This window comes from Parus major, chromosome 18, assembly GCF_001522545.3.
Source record: "Parus major isolate Abel chromosome 18, Parus_major1.1, whole genome shotgun sequence".
Lineage (NCBI taxonomy): Eukaryota > Metazoa > Chordata > Aves > Passeriformes > Paridae > Parus > Parus major.
In genome coordinates, this window is record NC_031786.1 from 4,179,357 (window position 1) to 4,198,252 (window position 18,896).

Sequence of the window (18,896 nt, forward strand, 5' to 3'; positions counted from 1 at the left end):
ATACATACGTAAGACAGGCACGAAGGGAGTTTTAAAGTCTGAGGACGAGCCAGAATTTGTCAAATTCTCAAATCAGCCAAAAGAGAGCTCTGACATAAGAAAATTTAGTTGTCAGTGAACTGATGTAGGACATCACCCTAATGCTAAATCAAACACACAGAGCTCTAATTCAGTAACAGGGATCTAATCCTTAGCTTGAGCTCTCTTATATGAGCTGTAAAATTGGAACAATTAAAAAAACCAAAAAAATCCTCTGGCTCCCCAGAACAGAAGACCAAGACAATCCAAAATCATGTTCTTGTATGTAAGGTTTCCTCCCTCCTCTGCTGGACTACTCCAGGGCTCAGATTTGAGTCACAGCATCCTGTCACAAGTTTATGGCAAGCTGGGAGAAACACTGCTCTTCCCCACTTCTCAGTCCCATTCTCTTTTGACTACAACATTTCCCAATTCTTGCACAAGTGGTGCTGCATAACTGGTACTGGGAAAAGTAGTGCATGTGCTGTAATTGTTTATGCAGGTTAATGTGGCAGCACATACAGCCCATTTCATTCAGTCACAGAGCTAAACTTATACAGTACCTGGGAACAATTTGCAAGCAGACATAACACCCAGATTTCATCTAACACTTTCAACAACTTTTATTTATCACTGACATTGACTTCAGGTTACTGCTAAGAGATGGGCAGATATGATGAGAGCTGGAGATTAAGCATGAGATCCCACTAAAGCTGGCACAGATGTGTTGCATCCCAAATTCTGCCCTTGCAAATTGAAAATGTGTCCTGATAGAGCTAAAGCGAGACAGAGAAGTCTACCTAGATGTGTAGATCTTCCCCAGCCACCTACTAGAGTAAAACCTGAAACAGAACAGCAACACGCCCAACACTGTGCAATTGTACCAGCTGTAAGATTAAAGATTGGCTTGAGGTGATAAGAGCAAGCAACAAGAACAAATTTTACTTCCTTCCCTATAATCAAAGCTTTTCTCACATTCCTTGTGCTGCTTTCCCCTAGTAAAAGTAACAGAGGACAGACATCCTGTAGTTCTCATATAATTATCAGTTGTCAGCTCATCTGAAAGACACCCAGAAAGGCTCCTGCTGCGTCAGAGGTACAATTAACTTGTTCTTCTCTAGCAAGCACTGCATGAGTGAGAGGGCTTGGAGGCTCTTCTTTCTCCCAGCAAATACATGACAGAACTGTGCTCTCAGTTCAAGCCTGGGAATGGCTGAACTATTTTTACCTCAGTATTAGTCTCAGTCCTTCACTGCACTGTCATTGATTTGTATGGAAAATCAGTTGTTATCCTACAGCCTCAGACTGTGGTCAGTGCTGCAGCTCTGTGTCCTGCTCTGTGGATGGCATTTGCACACACTTCAGCCCAAGCCTTGCAGGGTAAACTGCTTTTCCCATATCCAATGTGTGCATGGGCCACTCAGACTCACAGGTCTGCTGTGCTCCATTCAGAACAACAAACACATTCAAGCACACAGAGAGTGGAATCCTGCAGTCAGACATGCTGGAATTACAAAATTTGATTAAACTTCACCACAGCATACAATGAACATAATTTGGCTTATTTGATATAACAAACACCATCTCTGCTGCAGCTGATCAGATTTGTGCTGTCATTTCATAGGCTCCTGAAAAGTCCCCTTGGGCTTAGATGTTACTTAGTGCTCTCCAGAGTATCACTCTGCATGGCAGATTAATGCTCCACATTTATCCAAAACATTAGACCAACATCCACAGGCAATGTCTGGACTGCCCAGTGCAAGCCCTGAATATGAGCTCAGCACTGGATTTTGTCCTTTACAGCTTTTGGAATTAAGAGAGGGAAGCAGAGGCACAGGATATTGCAAACTCATGGCCTGTTTAAAGCAAGTAATGAGGGGTGCAGTGTAAGAAACCGAGGAGAATGGAATATTCAGAGGGTCATGTGGCAGCAATAAAACATCACATTCTGCATTACTATTGAACAGAACACTTTATCAGATACTCTCAGTAAACTGCACCACCTGCCCACCCCAGAAATAAGCTTTCACACACCAATTGCTGAGCGGAGAGGTATCTGCAGCCAGTGCCAAAACCACCATACATCAACTGCTCCTGGTCTTCAAAAGGGTAAGATTTACACACTAGACAATGTCAAGGTAAAGTATTAATTAAATAAAAGTGAAAGTCTCTGAAAATTCTGGTGGCATTTTTCACTTCATAAAGATAATGGAATAAACTCAGGACCTGCCAAAAAAAGAAAGGAAATATGCCAAAGACATCACCATCCAGCACACAGCCAGTGAGCTCAAATTCCAACAGCAGAAAAAATGCAGCAGCAAATCCTGTACAAATAACTCACCAATAAAGGTTTGGAATGAGGGAAAACACTTTAAGGATGAGCTGCTGAAGTCAAGCACAAGCAGGGATCAGTGACACTGAAATCATGGAACTAATCTAAAGTATTTACTCTCAGAAGTGGAAAAATATTACAAATAGAGCTTTGAAAGTGCTGTATATTTCTAAAGCACTGGATTGCTGATGCAGTCTGAATACTGAGTGAGCAAGGGCAGACCACACCTGCCTGCCACTGTCCCTTATCCAGATGTTTTGCTCCTGCTCGTCCACCAGAAGAGCTGATCCCAGCAGCACTCTCACTGTCCACTGCAATGCTGAGAAGCATTCTATGATACTTAAGTCTAGAAGCCTGTGGACAGGCAGGGATCTGCAATGTGCATGGAAAAGGTCTGTCAGAAGTGATGCTAGAATGGGAGTTCATCAGTCTCCCACCCAAACCCCATGGTTAGCAGCAAAGGGTGGGGATCACAAACAATGGCAGGAACCACTCTGACCATACCTAAGAAGAAATTCCCTGGAGCTGCTATTTTTGTGTGCATCCAGAAAAGCAAGAGTGGGAGTGAAGTAAAGCTCCCAGTTAGGGAGGAGGTAGGCCAGGATGTGACCACAACAACAGGGATCACTGCAGGTCTCCAAATGACTGACACAGACACAGCTTTCCCCTGTGCAGGGCTGTGGGGCTGGGACCAGACGCTTAAGGGCTCCTGCACAGCACAGCTGGGCTGGCATCCACCCCTTTGACTGCATCCTGTGCACAAAAAGAAGGAAAATCCTGGTCAGGCAGAGAGATTGGGCAGTTTTTCTACAACAGTTGTTCATACCACATCTCTAAGAAGCAAGACAAAGAGACACGTAAATATTTAAAACAGCATTTATTAATCACCCCCTTGTTTCTTCTGTATAAATGCTACTTAACTGCTTTGGGAATAGGCCTCCTGAGTTTTAAGTATAAACTGCTTTTTCTGTAAGAGAACCATTACAGGTATGATTCCATCAATCAGCATTTTATTCATGCTCAGTTACACCAGTGCTGAAGTAATGGAGAACAGAGTAAGGCCCTTGAATTATCCTTCAATCTGAAGGAATAAAATTCCTAAAGAGAATTCACTCATCTATTAACAGGAAAGGAGAAATTCTTATTTTTTTCTAGGTGGTTTTCCATGAGGTCACTAAAGCCTCTGTTTTCTTAAGTTCGTGTTCCAGTGTTTTTAAGAGTGACAGAGGACAGACAGGTTCTCCCTCTTGTTATCTCTTTCATGCCAGTAAAAAACAGAGTTTGAAGCTTCTGGGGTTTCCAGCAGCAAAGACTAAAGATAGTCTAAGATGAAACACCTTTGTTTTTTGTTTGAAAAGATCAATCTTACCACAAGAACAAAGACATGGAAAACATTTAAACAAGTGCTCTGCTTGCATTGAAAACTTTTAATTCAAAGGTCCAGGTTTGGCTAAGCCCAGTTCAGACAGAATTGTGAATCTTGCATACAATCAGAACTGTACCTTCCTTCTCTGCCACAGACACAGAAACCCTGTCTGTAAAAATGCAGACTTGAACTAGGTGTAAGTTTTTGTCCTTCCTGAGCAAGAAATTAGAAGGAGATCTGTCTTTAAGCATTCTGTAGAGGTTCCAGATCCCAGCTGTCACTGGTAAGAAAAAGTAAACACTGCAGAAGGATAGGTACAGTAAGTGCAGTGATCACAGTGTTCAGCCACTGCTCATTAGTCTTTTGCATTTAGCAATGCAGAGAAATCTGCTGATACCCTTTGAAACTATTTCCATCCTTCTCCCTTCTGCATTGACTACAGCTCATCCATTAACATTTCTGCTGAGTGCCCTTTAGTTGATTTGAAAGTGCCAGGACTGATTGTTTGCTGAGTCTGTCCTATATTTTAAAATCCAAGCACGATTTAAACATACTGAACAAGCACCAGGAAAGGTACCTTATTCTCTTCCACTCTGTCCCAATGACTCTGACACTTACTAATTTTCTTTGCATCTATTTTTAGCTCTGTCCTAACCACCATGGTCCTTGGTAAAGGATGCTCTTCTAGATACATTGCTGATCCTCTTCCCCTCCTCTTCAAGGTACCTGTGACAAATAGATTAAGCTTTGCTCTGGCCACCCTCTGTAGACACAGGGAACTCCCCTACACTCAGAGGAGCTCCACAGAGACTGTGGAAGATGACCACAGTGTCTTTCTCTAATTTTACAGATTGTTTTCCAGGCAGTTGGTCAAGCACTGGTCATGAACACTGGCAGAGAGTGAAATGGAAAAGCAACTTATGCCCACTTCATCAATGGACATTCAGTCTTTTTACACCAGGAGAAAGTGAGATGCCACATTTCAGGTGATAGCTTCTGACAACACCCCATCTTTGATTTAGGAAGAAGATGGGATGGGGAAAATTCATATAGGAAAACACCATTTACAGACAACAAGAGTCCTGAGAGTTATGAGTAATTTGGCCGATTTCCTGACAGATACAGACATGACACTTTCACATGATGTCTGCTGTGCTGACTAATGCACCAAACTGTCACAATGTGTTGACAGACCTTCCCTAGTGAAGAGGAACCTGGTTATTTTATTGTTAATCCTCCTACTTTAAATCAGCTTCATGGACTTGCATATGTGCTTTTGTTCCCAATGCACAGATTACTTAAGATGCAGACTGAACTACATAGGTGGTGCACACAATCTGTACACCTGGAGAATTTCCTGCATATCATTTCCTGTTTCTCAGTTATTCTGACTAACCTGATTGCCCTTCACTGCAAAGAGCAGGGCTCTCTGGAAATCAGGAAGTGTATGTGAAGCTCACCTTAGGTGTGATGTATTCCAGCATGTTTTCTGCACCTGGGTTATTTTAAAAGGTCAGATACAATTGCAAAGTATAAATGGAGGGTACTTATATGAAAAACCTTCTCTTTAGCATTTTATTTTATGGCATGTGTATGTGAGCTTCCTCACTGCTGTGCCTCAGGTAGAGCTTAGAGAGCCTTAATACAGCAATAGAGCAGTTTAATCTCCCAAATAAAAAGATGATTCTTATAATTCACTCTGGATTTTATTTAAATGGTTGCATATTTTATGCCAAACAGAAGGAGTCAATGGCTTCAGTCATAGTGGCTAGCACTGGGCTGTTGGCAACTAGAGCCCCCAGTTCAGTCAGAAATCACTGCAAAGGAACAGACAGTGTTTGCTTCTGGACCAAGTAGATGGTCAGAATATTTTGTGTTATCATCTAGTCTGACAGCATTATCTCAAAGAGTTGACTCAGACCTGTCTTGAAGATGCACTTTGGAACATCTTGATCAGCAAGCTTGTTTTCTTCCCAGCCCTGCTCTGCTATTCAGACTCCCACCTTGCAGGAATGCAGAGCAGTTTAGCCCCAGTTCAGCATAGCCACAAAACTGAACTGCTAGTTCAGAATTCTGCAGGTTCAAACCCTCTGTCTGTCAAAAAAAACTTCCATTTTCTGTTTGCCAGACTTATGCCCTTGGAGCTGTCTCTCAAACCCGTGGGCTTTGCCTCATTGGGAATATTATGCTATAGCTTGGGAGGACTGATTCAATAATACCCTGGTATTTCACTCGAATATCTTAGACATTCTACACCTACTCTTAGTAGCTTCTTCCACTGCTTAGCTCTTAGAGACAACAGAATCAAACAATAAATTAACCTCTCTATTAAAGAAAACCTATAGTAGTGATTAGAAATGGCAGATTTCTACTCAGCTTGTAAAAGTTAAGAATGAAATACACGTTTGCTGTAGAATTCTGTAGTATGGATAAAACCCTAGAATTCAGATTAATTTCCAGTCAGTCTGGTCAAAATGAATGCCATAAATCATACAGGACTTTTTGAGGGGGGGGGGGAAATATTGTTTAAGTTCAACAAATCACAGCTATATGCATTCAGTTCGAGCCTTTTACTCAACCCCACTCCTGTTCAACAGAAGCCATCAATGCTTTTATCTTCACACACCCAGACCCTACTAACATCCCTGGGAGCACCCATCTCAGTGCTTGGCACAGCTGAGGCCTGGTTTTCCCTCTCCTTCATTGTCTTTACCAATAGTATAATTCTGTCACATTTCAGACTATCCATCAGTGCCTGGCTACACTCAGGCACAGGAGAAGCTGTGCAGGTTATACCAGACTTCCTTGCAACAATGCTCTTTTTAAGATCTTTCTCTGCCTTTCAGAAACCTAACACCTTTTATTTTGTTCTGTTTGATTTCCTTAGAATTGATCTATTTTCAGCACAAGTAAGGAAGCTTATCAAGCTTGTCAGCATCACAGACTCTGGAACCTCATGCTGTAATATCCGTGGAACACCAGAAGGTCCTGGTTGCACATAAGGACCATAAGCTCTGGTAGGAAATGTGCTCCTCCTTCTTCCCCACTTCAGGAAGTGTTGATCATCCCCAGGGCTGCCTGTACACAGAGCTCCTGTGGCAGGTTTAATACACACTACACCTAAACCAGACACATTCCAGATCAGCCCTGTCACCTCTCCCACTTTGTCATCAGCTGTGATTCAGTCTTGGCACATGCAAAGCAGTGAAATGCTGTGCCCAAGAGAACTTTGCTGAGGTGCTGTGTAGACCCTTTTTGATTAAAGATTTTCATAGAACTGCCAAATCCTTTTTCCTTATCCAGCTACCTTGAACTTGGATTTTCAAACTAATTCCACGGAGAGCTCTGGCAAGAAATCTCTATTGCAAGCAAAAATATCAAACTTAAAACACTTCATAGTCATGTCACAGGCTATTCTTAACTTGGGTAACTTTGCACCAGCAACTTAATTCCCTTCCCCACCACTTTTGTGAACAGTATTTACAAAACTAAGAAAATAGGAATTATTACAGGATGCAGAGTTGCTCAAGAAAGCCCAGAAAAGTCATGCATTTCTTGTCTATTCCTGCACAAGCACAGACTCTACAGTGCAAATCAATGTCATGACTCTGACTGAGACAGGTTTTTACTATCTCAAACCTTGGGTCGATTCAGAAGACCCCAGGGGAGCCACATTCTCTAGCATGAACTTAGCTGGTAAGTGCTCCATCAAATACTTTCTGTTACTGCACAGATTTGAGCCTTTTACCCTAAATTAAACCAGAGCCTGGTGCTGCCTCCCTGCCTACAGGGCTGGGGTGAGCAACTGCTCCCAGATTGCTCTGCAGGCTCCTGGGAGATTTCAAATCCCCATCTCAACTCATTCTGATGTCCACAAATGGTGATAAGAGGACCACAAGCTCTGAGCATCAATACAGCATGGTAAAACTGGTCCTCTAAAGCCACATTTGGTGTATCACACTATGGCATTCCTATTAGCAACAGCAAAGAAGAAAAGCAGGGATGAGAGCAGCACTGCTCTCTACCACTCCAAGACACTCTTTTTGTAACATTTGCTGACTGAGAGCCAGGGCTGCTGGAATCTGAGCCTTCATTTCAGATCTCCTACCATGTGGTAGACCCTGAATATTCATTATCTATTAAAAGCTTTGAAAGTGTAAATTCATCCCACAATCAAGTGAATTTATACACACAGCTGAGTCACATTCATTTACAGCCTGTGACCTAAATCTATTAATCCGGCATCAAAAACCCCCAGTCTATTTTATTATTTTATTTTGGTAATATTAGTTGAGCAAAGATGAATATTTTAAAATTTTGTGGGGTTTTCCTTTCCAGCAGTGCTGACATACAGCCTGTATTGAGCCTGCTTTCCTTGCTGGTCCCAAGAAGTGGTGTAGACATAGCTCACGTTATCTGGCATGGAGTCACCCCCTTAACAGAGGGCACAAAACCTTCATGGGAATCACATCAGCTCTTTAGTTAAGAGTCTCTGAAGTGCCAAGCAGCAGATAACATGGAAACCTTTCCTAAAGAGAACTGTAACTCCCTCATTAATAACAGAAAGCACAACAGCCAGTTCTGACAGAGGGGAAAATTGCTCTGTAGAGAGCAATGTGTTATTGTGTCTAGCACCTCCTGAGTCTTTTCCTAGGGCCAAGGCAAAATTTTACTAAGTCTCTGTACTTGGGGCAATAAAAGCACATTTTCAAAAATAACTGGAGTATTTTAGAGCCACTGACTTTTATCAGAACTAGAGAATCATTAAATACAGTGTAGGGGGTAACATTTCAAATGCCACTGAAATTTAATCTTTTGACAGCCTCTCCTTTCCTCCCCATTTGATAGCTGTGATATTCCTTGAGTCCATTGCTGATATCATAAATAGCCCCATGAGCTCCTGAAGAAAGATTGAGTTTTTAAAAGGTTGAAGTTCAGTCCTGTGCTGAAATTGCAATCACAATCTAATTACAGTGTTCACTGAGCACACACTTTGGGTCTTAAAATCCATTTCCATTCCAGGCTGGCAGTTTACTCCTAGAAATCAATTCTTGCATGTGGGTATTAAGATACACACAGGTATTGTGCACTGACACTGTTTCACAGGGTGCATTTCACCAGCATTTCCTTTGCATTCATTCACTGCTGTCCATGTTTGCAATCCTTTTGAAGGGAAAATCCTTCTCTCCCTTCTCACCAGGATCCTTCTGCCCAGCTGATTCAGGGAAACCACAGGCTGGAACTGATGGTGGCACATAGTGCTACTGACAGTAGGTTCACCAAAGTTAAGGAGGAGTGATGACTAACAGACTGATTGTAAAATGTGTTTCTATCAGCAGCAAGAGTGGGAGAGAAAACACAGGGGAAAAAGAAGAGAAATTAAAATTGAAATAGTATTTGGTTAATTAAAGAAATACCTTCTGTGACTGGCACATGTGTTATTCAGTGAATGACACAACCTTCTAAGGCACTGTGAGCTGTAAAGCAGTTACACAGTGTGAAAAGGGAAGGGAGGTACCAGCTCAGTGAGGTTCCATCTCACAGGCAGTTCAAAGGACTCTGAGAACGTCTCTTCATCCAAAATCACCCCTCCCAAAAGGCCAGCTCTGCAGCTTTGCTCTGCAGAGGGTGCTCAGCGTGGTGTTCTTGTGGGCTCAGAAAACATGTCTGGAAGAAAAGAGTAAATGACAGTGTCTCTTCAGCCATCCTGTGCCATCCAGAAGTCTGGAAGATGAACCTGATGCTCATGGTCCTTCCAGAACAAAATAAAATAGGGCAGGGGGTGGCAGGTGTGGTGTGGTGTAAAATCAGATCTAGTGTTTCACAACTGTTATCCATGGCAATCCTTCCCCCTGTAAAAAAGGTATTTGAAATATGGCTCTTTACACTTCTTCCCAAAATAGAGACATCAGCAATTTCTTGCTAGGGTAGACTCCTCCCCTCCTACTCTCTTCACCCTGTACCACAAATCCAGGGAAGCAGCTCTGCAACATCTATAAAATGCAAGCAGTGTCAGGCACTGAATTGGGAGCAGTGCCACCAAACAGAATGTATTGCTATAGACCTGCCACAGCAGCCAACTGCAATAAAACCAAAGATAACTTATAGCCACATTATCCCACCAACTCAATCAAGCAAGCTTTTCACCTGAAAATTTGTGTAAATAATTTGTGTTTATGACCACTTAGACCAAGCCCTCCTTCCCTTCCAAACAGGTGCTATTTTCCTGTAACACAACCAGAGCTTAACAATCACCCTCACTTAAACAGGAGTACCCACCAAAAACACAAGCCATGGTGACTCCAGAACTGAGGCTGTCCCTGAAGATGGAAGGAATAAATCCAGAGAACAACACAGTGAGGCCAGAACATCATGCATTACTTCAAACAGTCTCCAGTAAAAGCAATACCCAGGCAGAGCTGTGATGCAGCAGAATGACAGTGAGGATTGCAGTCTGTTCATGATGCCTCCCTCAAGGCACCATCGATCCTCCTGCATTAAATATCCCTGCTGCCTGGTGCCCTCCTCAAACCATTCTGTGGCCCCAGGCAGCAGACTGAGAGCAGCAATTTGGCCCTGCTCGTGCCAAGGCACCAAATATTCAGTGCCTGCCCCAAAGAAACAGCTGATACAGAGCATCACCAACCTCTACCACCCACTCAGGGAGAACCAGACACGAGTACCATGAGGATGCTTCCACACACCAGGGTTGTCAGGCTTCTGAAAATGTATTTAGAAATGCCACAGGGGAAAGAAAATTATTTCTGGGAAAAGAAGTGCAATTTGCAGTAGTCAGGCCAAGTGTACAAGAAAAATACAGTAAGAGAAACCACATGGGCCTAGGCACACAGAAACAGCAATCTGTGCCATGACCTTTGGCAAAACGCAAGTAATTTGTGAATATTTGACCTTTGCCATAGGTTATCTGGGTGACTATCTAAATCAAGAAACAAAAGATCTGCATCTGCCAGCATTTGCACCATGACAGTAATTTGACCTGTGCCAAATTCTCTGTACATAGCAAATTGTCTTTTCACCCACTGGAAAGACATTGTGAGCTTGGTTAGAGCCAAAGTTTCCAATCTGGCTGATGTCCAGAGATCCTCTAGAGCACCAGCAGAGTCATCAGTCAAGGTGACTACAGGACACAAGAGAGGCAGTCGGTTATTGAGAAAGATAATAATGATCTGCCACCCCCAAAGTCACACTGGCACTTACAGATGCATTGACCTTCCCAAATGACAGCTGTCAACAGCAGACTGCTCAAACCAATTTCATTCTTTCTCTAAACAAGCCACATTGGACTGTGATTGGAAGCAAATATCACAGCACTTTCCAGTGAAATGCAGCCGACTGTGTAGAGCAGTTTGTGTTTGGCAAAGGGCACTCAATTCCCAGGTGAGGAGTCAAGATGCAGTTTTCCTCAGTGGAAACTTCCATGCCTTGTAATTGCTCAGCAGGAAAAGCAAAACTGACATTATCAAAGCTCCTTTGAAGATGTGTCCCAAAGCACTTCTCAATTCTTTATTTTCAAGCAATCCCAAAGAGAACTGAGGAATGAAACACACAATTCACTCTTCATGCTGGAGGCTAAAATTCACAAGTTTCCCCCACATCTGGCTGCAATAAATGAATCATAGCCAAACAAACATACATGGACCATAATCCTAAATTCTCTTGTACCACACTCTAAAGCTGTTCCTGCTTCCTGCACAAATTTGTTACATGTGGTTGGAAACAGAAATCTTGACTTGAGTCCTCTTGATCATGGGACAAACAGTGTGTTTTATTGTTCAGAACCTTCTTCCACAGCGCTTTCAAAGCTCCTGGCTCTAGACATTTATTGTTCTTTAGCCCAGCTCCTTGATCAGAGATATGTCTGCTTTGTGGATTGAACATGACTGGCTGAGGTTTCTGCTTGGATCTGAACCCTTCCAGGGACTTGTTTTACTTCTAGGTTGGTTGAGTTTGGGAGTCCGATATGGCCAAATTTACTTGGCACCTACAGGCTAGCTGCCTTCGACACAAACTCACTGATTTCCTTTTCCTGCAGGTTACATTGTCTAGTCTGTTACGTGGTTTGGGATTATTCATGGTTTTGCTTTACCTGTTGCTTTATTTTCCCCACAGATCTGGATTATTGTAACCTGAACACATCTCCAATTAGACAGAGAACTGAACAATGTATTTTCCCTTCCTCCAACATCCACAGTCTTTGCACTCGCTCAATACATAACTTGGTAAAAAATTGATTTTTCAGCTTTCTTACTAAGTAAAGGAAATCAAACCCATTTATTCCTTTTCATGTTTCTCAGAACAAAGTGGCAAAAATGCTTTGTGTTGAGCAAAATTTTATGTTTTGGAGCATTTTCACTTGTTGTTTGCCAAATATTCCAATTAAAATTTTGTCAATAAAAAACTAGCTTCAAATGAAATCCATCAAGATATCATATTTACAGAAAACCCCAAAAGGTGAAACTAATTACATTCCTACCTTTTTAAGGCAAAAATAATGTACCAGACTCATAAAACGTGCAACAAAATTCTTCTGCAGGTTTCTCCTGTTCCCAGTAGGTTACAACACTGACATATCCTATATATTATCCCAACACATCCCATATATTAGTTTTATAACTGCCCATATAGTCACTTACTATTAAACTAGCAAAGTCACCAATATTTTAGAACAGTTTCTTAAATCTATTAATACCATGCAAACACATGGAAAAAGCTGTTTGCATGTTTGTTTGGATATTTTATCATAACAACACAAGTGCCACTGGTAAATAATATCTCATGTTCCAGAAGCCATCTGGATCCCATTGGGGAGGGTCAGCTCATCTGGAGGTGATGGAACACCACCACAATGTCCCCCAAAGGGGAAAAAAACAAGTTTGACAATGCAGATGTATGTGTGATGTTATGGAATACTTGAAAAAACATGTATGTAAATACTGAAATGTAGATCATTCTGAAACACCCCCCATTTCAGCAGGCCAGTATCCTCTGCATTCCAGAGCATATCATTCCAGTACCTTTCCTTCTAATTTCAGGAATCCTAACAGAGAAAAGTCTCACCTGTTTCTAAGCTTTTCACTTGACCCCCTAAAACCATAATGCTTCACCCAAACTGAACTGTCAAAGCAGCTTTAAAATCCAAGGAGTACACTGTAATTTTTCCAGTGCCTGCATTTTCTTCCCTGTGCATTGACCCTGTCTCCCTTGCAGTACTTTGACCCCACAGTTCAGTCCTGTCTCTCATTCTGAGGCTGAACATCCTTCAGAACTGAAATGGATTCAAGGCTTAGGAAGGAGCCCTGCTATTTATGGTTTTAACTACACACAAAATGTGAAACCACACACATAAGTATACAGGAACACTTGCATTCTCTCCAAGTGAGGCTCTTCAACTGCATCTTGAGCAAAAGGATATCATACAGTGCTTGTTTTACACTCACATTGCTGTTGTAAAACCATATGTTGAAGTAGTAGTGATTGTGTCTGATGCTCTCTTTTATCATTTATATGCTTAATCACAGCCCTCACTGAGTTACCCAGTTCAGGGATGGGTGTTTACTCAGCAGCCTGTGCCAGGATCTAGGTCTGAGATCATGTGTGTGCCCAAATACTGAATATTTTAAGAACTGTTAGAACTCCTGAGCAGACAATCTGATGCAAAAATCAGATCAAGGATTTAAAAATGTTTGTGAATATCAGCGTTAAAATCACATACAATTAATAGGAAACTACTGTTAACTGCACAGAGAATAAAAACATTAAACATTATAAGGCATTTGATTTGTTTCCACTTCATTGCTACAAAAGCACTGCTGCTGATAATGAGTCAATTGTGCTAAATTGCAGGTAACAATGCAATTTAGAAGCCAAAAAAAATCTGTTTTGGGGATCACCCCCACCAATACTAGATGGCAGTGGCTTGTTCTCCCTCCAAGACTTACCCTTCCTTCCAGTAATTTTGTTTAATTTGCCTTTCAGAGCTTAATCATTTTAGAGGAATAAAATCAATACATGAGAGAAATCTGCAATCCTCAGTAGGATTTGCAAGAGCAAATTTCTGGAGAACATGCAGGCTTATCACAGACAAAGAACACCAATTTTACAACTTAACAGCATGGACTGAATCAGGCATGGAGGGAGAAAAATTTACATAGAAAATATCAGGCCTTGCCTGGCAGCTGAATGTTTTAACACACCACTTACATATGTGACTTTCCATACTGTACTGTCTTCTGGGCTTCATTCATACCCTTTTTTATTTTTGCATTTAATGATAAGTCAACACAATATCACTGTACCTGCACTAAGTGCAAACACTGAGGTAGCAATAAAACACAGTCATTTAAATATCAAGAACTGCTATCAAAATTTATTGCCTTTCCTTTAGGCATTAAGAACTTACTGTTTCAGATCACTGACTTGTATTGCAAAACATAGCAACAATCAATTCTTAGCTGTCCCCCTCAGAGCTCTTACCTTTGAAATGCAAACATTACATAACGAATTAAACTCATGAGTGCACTGCAAACCTACAGCTCCTCTCTCCACCACAATGCTTTGGCAAACGTTTCATTAGCACTAAGTACCAAGCTTGCTTTATGTCAGCTGTTTAGAAATACATGCTTACTTTCAGCATATACCAAAAGGCTATTTTAAACATGTTCACTGCTAGTTCATATTGAATTAGGGAGGCTACAGAGGCTGTACCTTGACTAATTCATAAACTGAGTGCCCCACTTCAGAACTCTGCTTTTTTTTCCAGTAATTGTAAATTGTATTAAACATCTGGGTCATTAGCAAATAGAGTTTTAAGGAATCTGAATGTGTGGCAGCCTTGCTGCTGCCTAGAAAACAGTCACGTGGGACTGCTCCTTGTATCCTTGTTAATGTCTAGGCAAATATTTTATTTTTTTTTTTTAATAATTATTTTCAGGAAAAGCAAAGAAGTATGCCCTTATGAAAATGACAGTATCACTTGATAACACCCTTTTATTTCCATGTTTCAGTGCCAAAGCCTCTTTTTCTCAGGGCTGCAGACTCAGTTACCAAGAAGGTATGAGCTACTATGTCATTGTGCACACTGACAGGAATTTAATTCCTTTAATTTCTGGGTGCAACTGAGTTGCACTACAGCCAGGAGCCTGAAATCCACTCAGACTCCTCAGAAAGACTCCTCAGGTCTTGGGAGACATCTGACAGCAAGTCAAAATGAAGCACCAGAAGTGCCATTAAACTCAGCCACAGCCACAACCTGCTGCTGGGCCAGCACTTGAGGTTGATGCCTTTAACTTCAGCACTGAAAGGGGCTGGTGACTGAAATTAGCAACAAACATCTCCCTATAACAGTTTCTTTTGGCCAAAAATTTTCATCTGTTCATGAGAAATTTGTGAACTCATTTTTAGCTATTTCTGTTCTACACCATTAAAAACCATTGGCTTTAAGTGAATTACTGTCCACTCACATGAATAATTGAAATTGGCCTATACATTTTATTAGCTGCCGAATCTCCCTTTCAATTGTGACACTACTTCAGGTTGATGAGCAGATCTCACCATGACAAAGATGAATGTGTGAGCCCTTGCATGATTTCCACACCTCTAAAAGGTGTTTACCTGCCTCAGGAAGAAGTTGTCAACACACTCAGCTTACTTCACTTGTTGCTGAAAACTGAGTGTGAAGTTTAAGTAGAATCTGGCATAATGCAACATCAACTGGCACTACCCTGAAATACACATTCACAAAATCTGCTGCCAGAACTGGGGCTTGCTGAACATGTCACTCACAATGCTCCCAGACACTTGGCTGCTACTGCAACTCTTTTCCCAGTAAAAGGGAACCAGATGGTGAGCGACTCTTGGCATTTCTCAGTGTTATGTGAAGTGTTTCTTTAGCTAGTGAGCACATGCCATCCAGTCAAGTCACTTTGGAAACAGCCCTTCGTGTCTTTCTTCAGATTTCTACACAAACGGCAAACACCCCATTCACGAGGAAAATCAGACCAAAGCACGGAACCAAAAGTCTCAGCTAGGAGTTTCTGTTGTCCTGGAGACAAAGAAGCATCTCTGAGGGATTTATTTCATCCTTTGATCCTGTTACAGCCTCCGAGTGTTCAACTGCTCATCAATGTCCACGGAGAAAGATTGATGGAGACAACTCAGTTGAATGTCCACAGTCAGATGGGATAAATGAAGGCCAGAATGCCCAACTGCCTAAAAGTACAAGTTCCACAACTGTTTGTATATGCAAACAGTGCTTGACAGCCAGTCAGGTCTGCTCTAAATTCAGGAATTTAGAGACCTGATTCTGCTCCTGGCCCTCCCAAATCAATACAACCAAATCCTTTTTTCCTCTAGTTGAACCACATGCTTTGCAGCGCAGAGCAAAAGCTTGCAAGCAAACTTGCTAGAACCTATTAGAAGCAGAGGTTTCAAAATCCTATTAAAAATAAAACAGAAAAAAATATAACCAGAAACATTGAAGTTTATTATTTTGACTGTGCAGGTAAGGACTGCTTTGCTTGAAGGGAAAGCTACTGCCTTGCTGCAACGTTTTTGCCTTGGGGCAGTTTTCAGAGAGTTGTTATCTTTCAGGAATAATAAAATTCAGTGTGTTGACTACACACCACACACACACAAGAAAGAAAGAGAAAACAGGGGAAAAAAAGAAAATTAAAAAAAAAAAAAAACAGAAAAGGCTAAATGTCCTACAAACCCTACTGAAGTTAGTACCAAGAATTTGTAGACTCCAAACTTTGGATGGTGGTGGCTTTGAGGAGGTAGAGAAGAGCTGGAAAGCTGTGTGTACCCTTCAGGCACAACTGAAGGGACAAATACTCTCTCATTTCATAGACACGACCCCAGGCTACTGTTGGTAAATATTAGAATTACTCAGAATAATATTCTGTTTATATTTGCTTGCACATGAGGGCAAATCAGTCTTTCACTGATGCCCATGGAAAGATTTCTTTTGAATGTAAAGGGAGCTGAGGTAGATAAGGCCAAAGAAGTTTAGCATAATCAAAAATATAAGCAATTTTCATTGACAGGAAATGTGTTCTAATATGTTAAAGGGAACTTCTCCCTAATAGTGTCTTGTCAGTTTAATTTCATGAGATGCATTTCCACACAGAAGTTGGTAGGTTCCTGCAGATGCAAAATGGAAAGCACTGTGTTACTTGGAGAGTAGATTCTCACTATCTCCAAACATCAACTGTGATTCATTACACAAAAAGTTCACTTTTAACAAGCCTTTAAACTAGAGTAGTTCACCTACAATGGTTGTTATGGAGTAAATCTCCACTTGGAAAACTGATTCTGTATTTCACTAGTAAATTTCTTTGGGTGATTTACAAATCCCATTTACTCAACTGCTCCCCTGAAGTCCAGGGACTTCCAACACCAACTACACCAGGCACGGGGAAGTAAACCAGAACAAGTCATATTATAACACCAGATAAAGAGGTAAGAGATACAGATAAGACCTCTCTGTCCCGGTTTTACAAATATCAAACACTGCCAGTTACAACTGAATGAAATACAAAGCAAGTGCTTCTCACCACTGGCACTCTCCTGTGCCTGCTCAGCAAAGCAGCCCATCCTGAAATTGTCACTGACAACTGGTACTTTTCTAGCGCTGTCTTTACTGGGATTTCCAGTTTTCCCTTTCTCTCCATTCAAATATTTTTCAACTAATTTTCTACTCCAAGATTTAAACTTATTTTCTACTCCAATTCACTCTAAGCTGATGAGATCACCCAAACCCTCCTTTGCATCTTACAGAATACACACTCCACTCTTGCAGCCTGAAAGATTTCTAAAACCAAAAAGGATTGTTATGACCATCACTGTCATTCATCCTTCTGCAAAACAGCCAGTGGAATTTCATCAGTTTTCCTCGGTGCTGCACAAGAAAGCCATTGATCTGCCTCCAATTAAACACAGTAGTGCAAAAAGCAATTGGGATGCAGTTTATTTGGCAGTAAGGATTTAAAATACTTCTATTAGTTTCTATAAAATTATACAAGAGACAAATAAACCCCAAATCAATAAAACTTGTTACGATTACTCATTTCTCCTTATTTTGCTTGTTAAAACCATAAACTGCAGCTTGTCATTAAGAAAATGTTTAAGACCTGTGACTATCTATAAGTAATAAGCCTTCTGTCTCTTGATTTCCTGATTTAATTCACAAGCTGTGTTTTATTATGAGTGGCAAGCTAGAAATAAGCGATTTGCTCCAACAATTACTTGAATTCACTCTGGCTTTGCTGCCGCTTTGGCATCCCTCTATAAACCACCGTTTTATTAGCTCCTCACATTAGTTTGTTTTATTGGTTTAAAAGGTTGTTTGACACTGGTTTTCCGAACCCCATCATAGCTCCAACTTCACTCCTCCTGCCTGGCACCCAAAGTTGCTGGGGCACATTGTGAAGCACTGAACGGTAAAGTGCAACATCCCAAGAGTCTTGGAAAGCGTTCCTTGCTGGTTCATTTCTCTGGAGCTGCAGCCCTTGATGGAATCACTGAAGGGAACTGTTTCCAACCAGCGCCTGGCGTTGCCCTCATTGCCTCTGGCCCGAATCCCACTCCCAGCTCCACTGATGTCACGGTTCACACCGGTCCCACTGACGCAACCTCTGCCGAGCCCGGTGGCGCGACTCCAGATTTACGCTGTGTCACTGAAGGGCTGGAGGGAGGCAGGGATGGAGGGAGGCAGGGATGGAGCCCTCGCTCCCAGCCCATCTCCGGGCGGTTTTGGGGTGCCTGGACAGGTGTTTTCCTGGCAATCCAGACACTGCCGGCACGGCACCGGCTCCGCTCCCGGTGCCCCACCGAGCCCGGCACGCCGGCGAGAGCTCAGCTCAGCCAGGACGGACTAAACCCAGAATAAAAACACCCCCGAAAGGCACCGCGACCATTCCCTGTACCCGAGGGGTCCGGGCTGCCCCGAGGGACGGGGGATGCTCCGGGACCCCCCGGGGAAGGAGGGAGCCGGGCTGTCTCTGGGGAGAGCTCCACAGGAAAGGCGGAAGGCGGCTGACGGCCCTGAGGGAAGGGGGCTCCAGGCCGCCAAGGGGAGCGCTCCGGGACCCCCCGAGGAACGGAGGGAGCCCGAGCCAGCACGAAAGCAGCGGGACCGGGCTGCCCTGAGGCACAAAGCCG

General features: G+C 42.2%; 1 protein-coding gene across 2 annotated transcripts in view; it reads right to left on the reverse strand.

Moving 5' to 3' along the window:
• Positions 1 to 18,896, reverse strand: part of RAB11FIP4 (RAB11 family interacting protein 4) — a 111,523-nt gene that overhangs the window by 92,201 nt on the left and 426 nt on the right. The window lies entirely within an intron of this gene.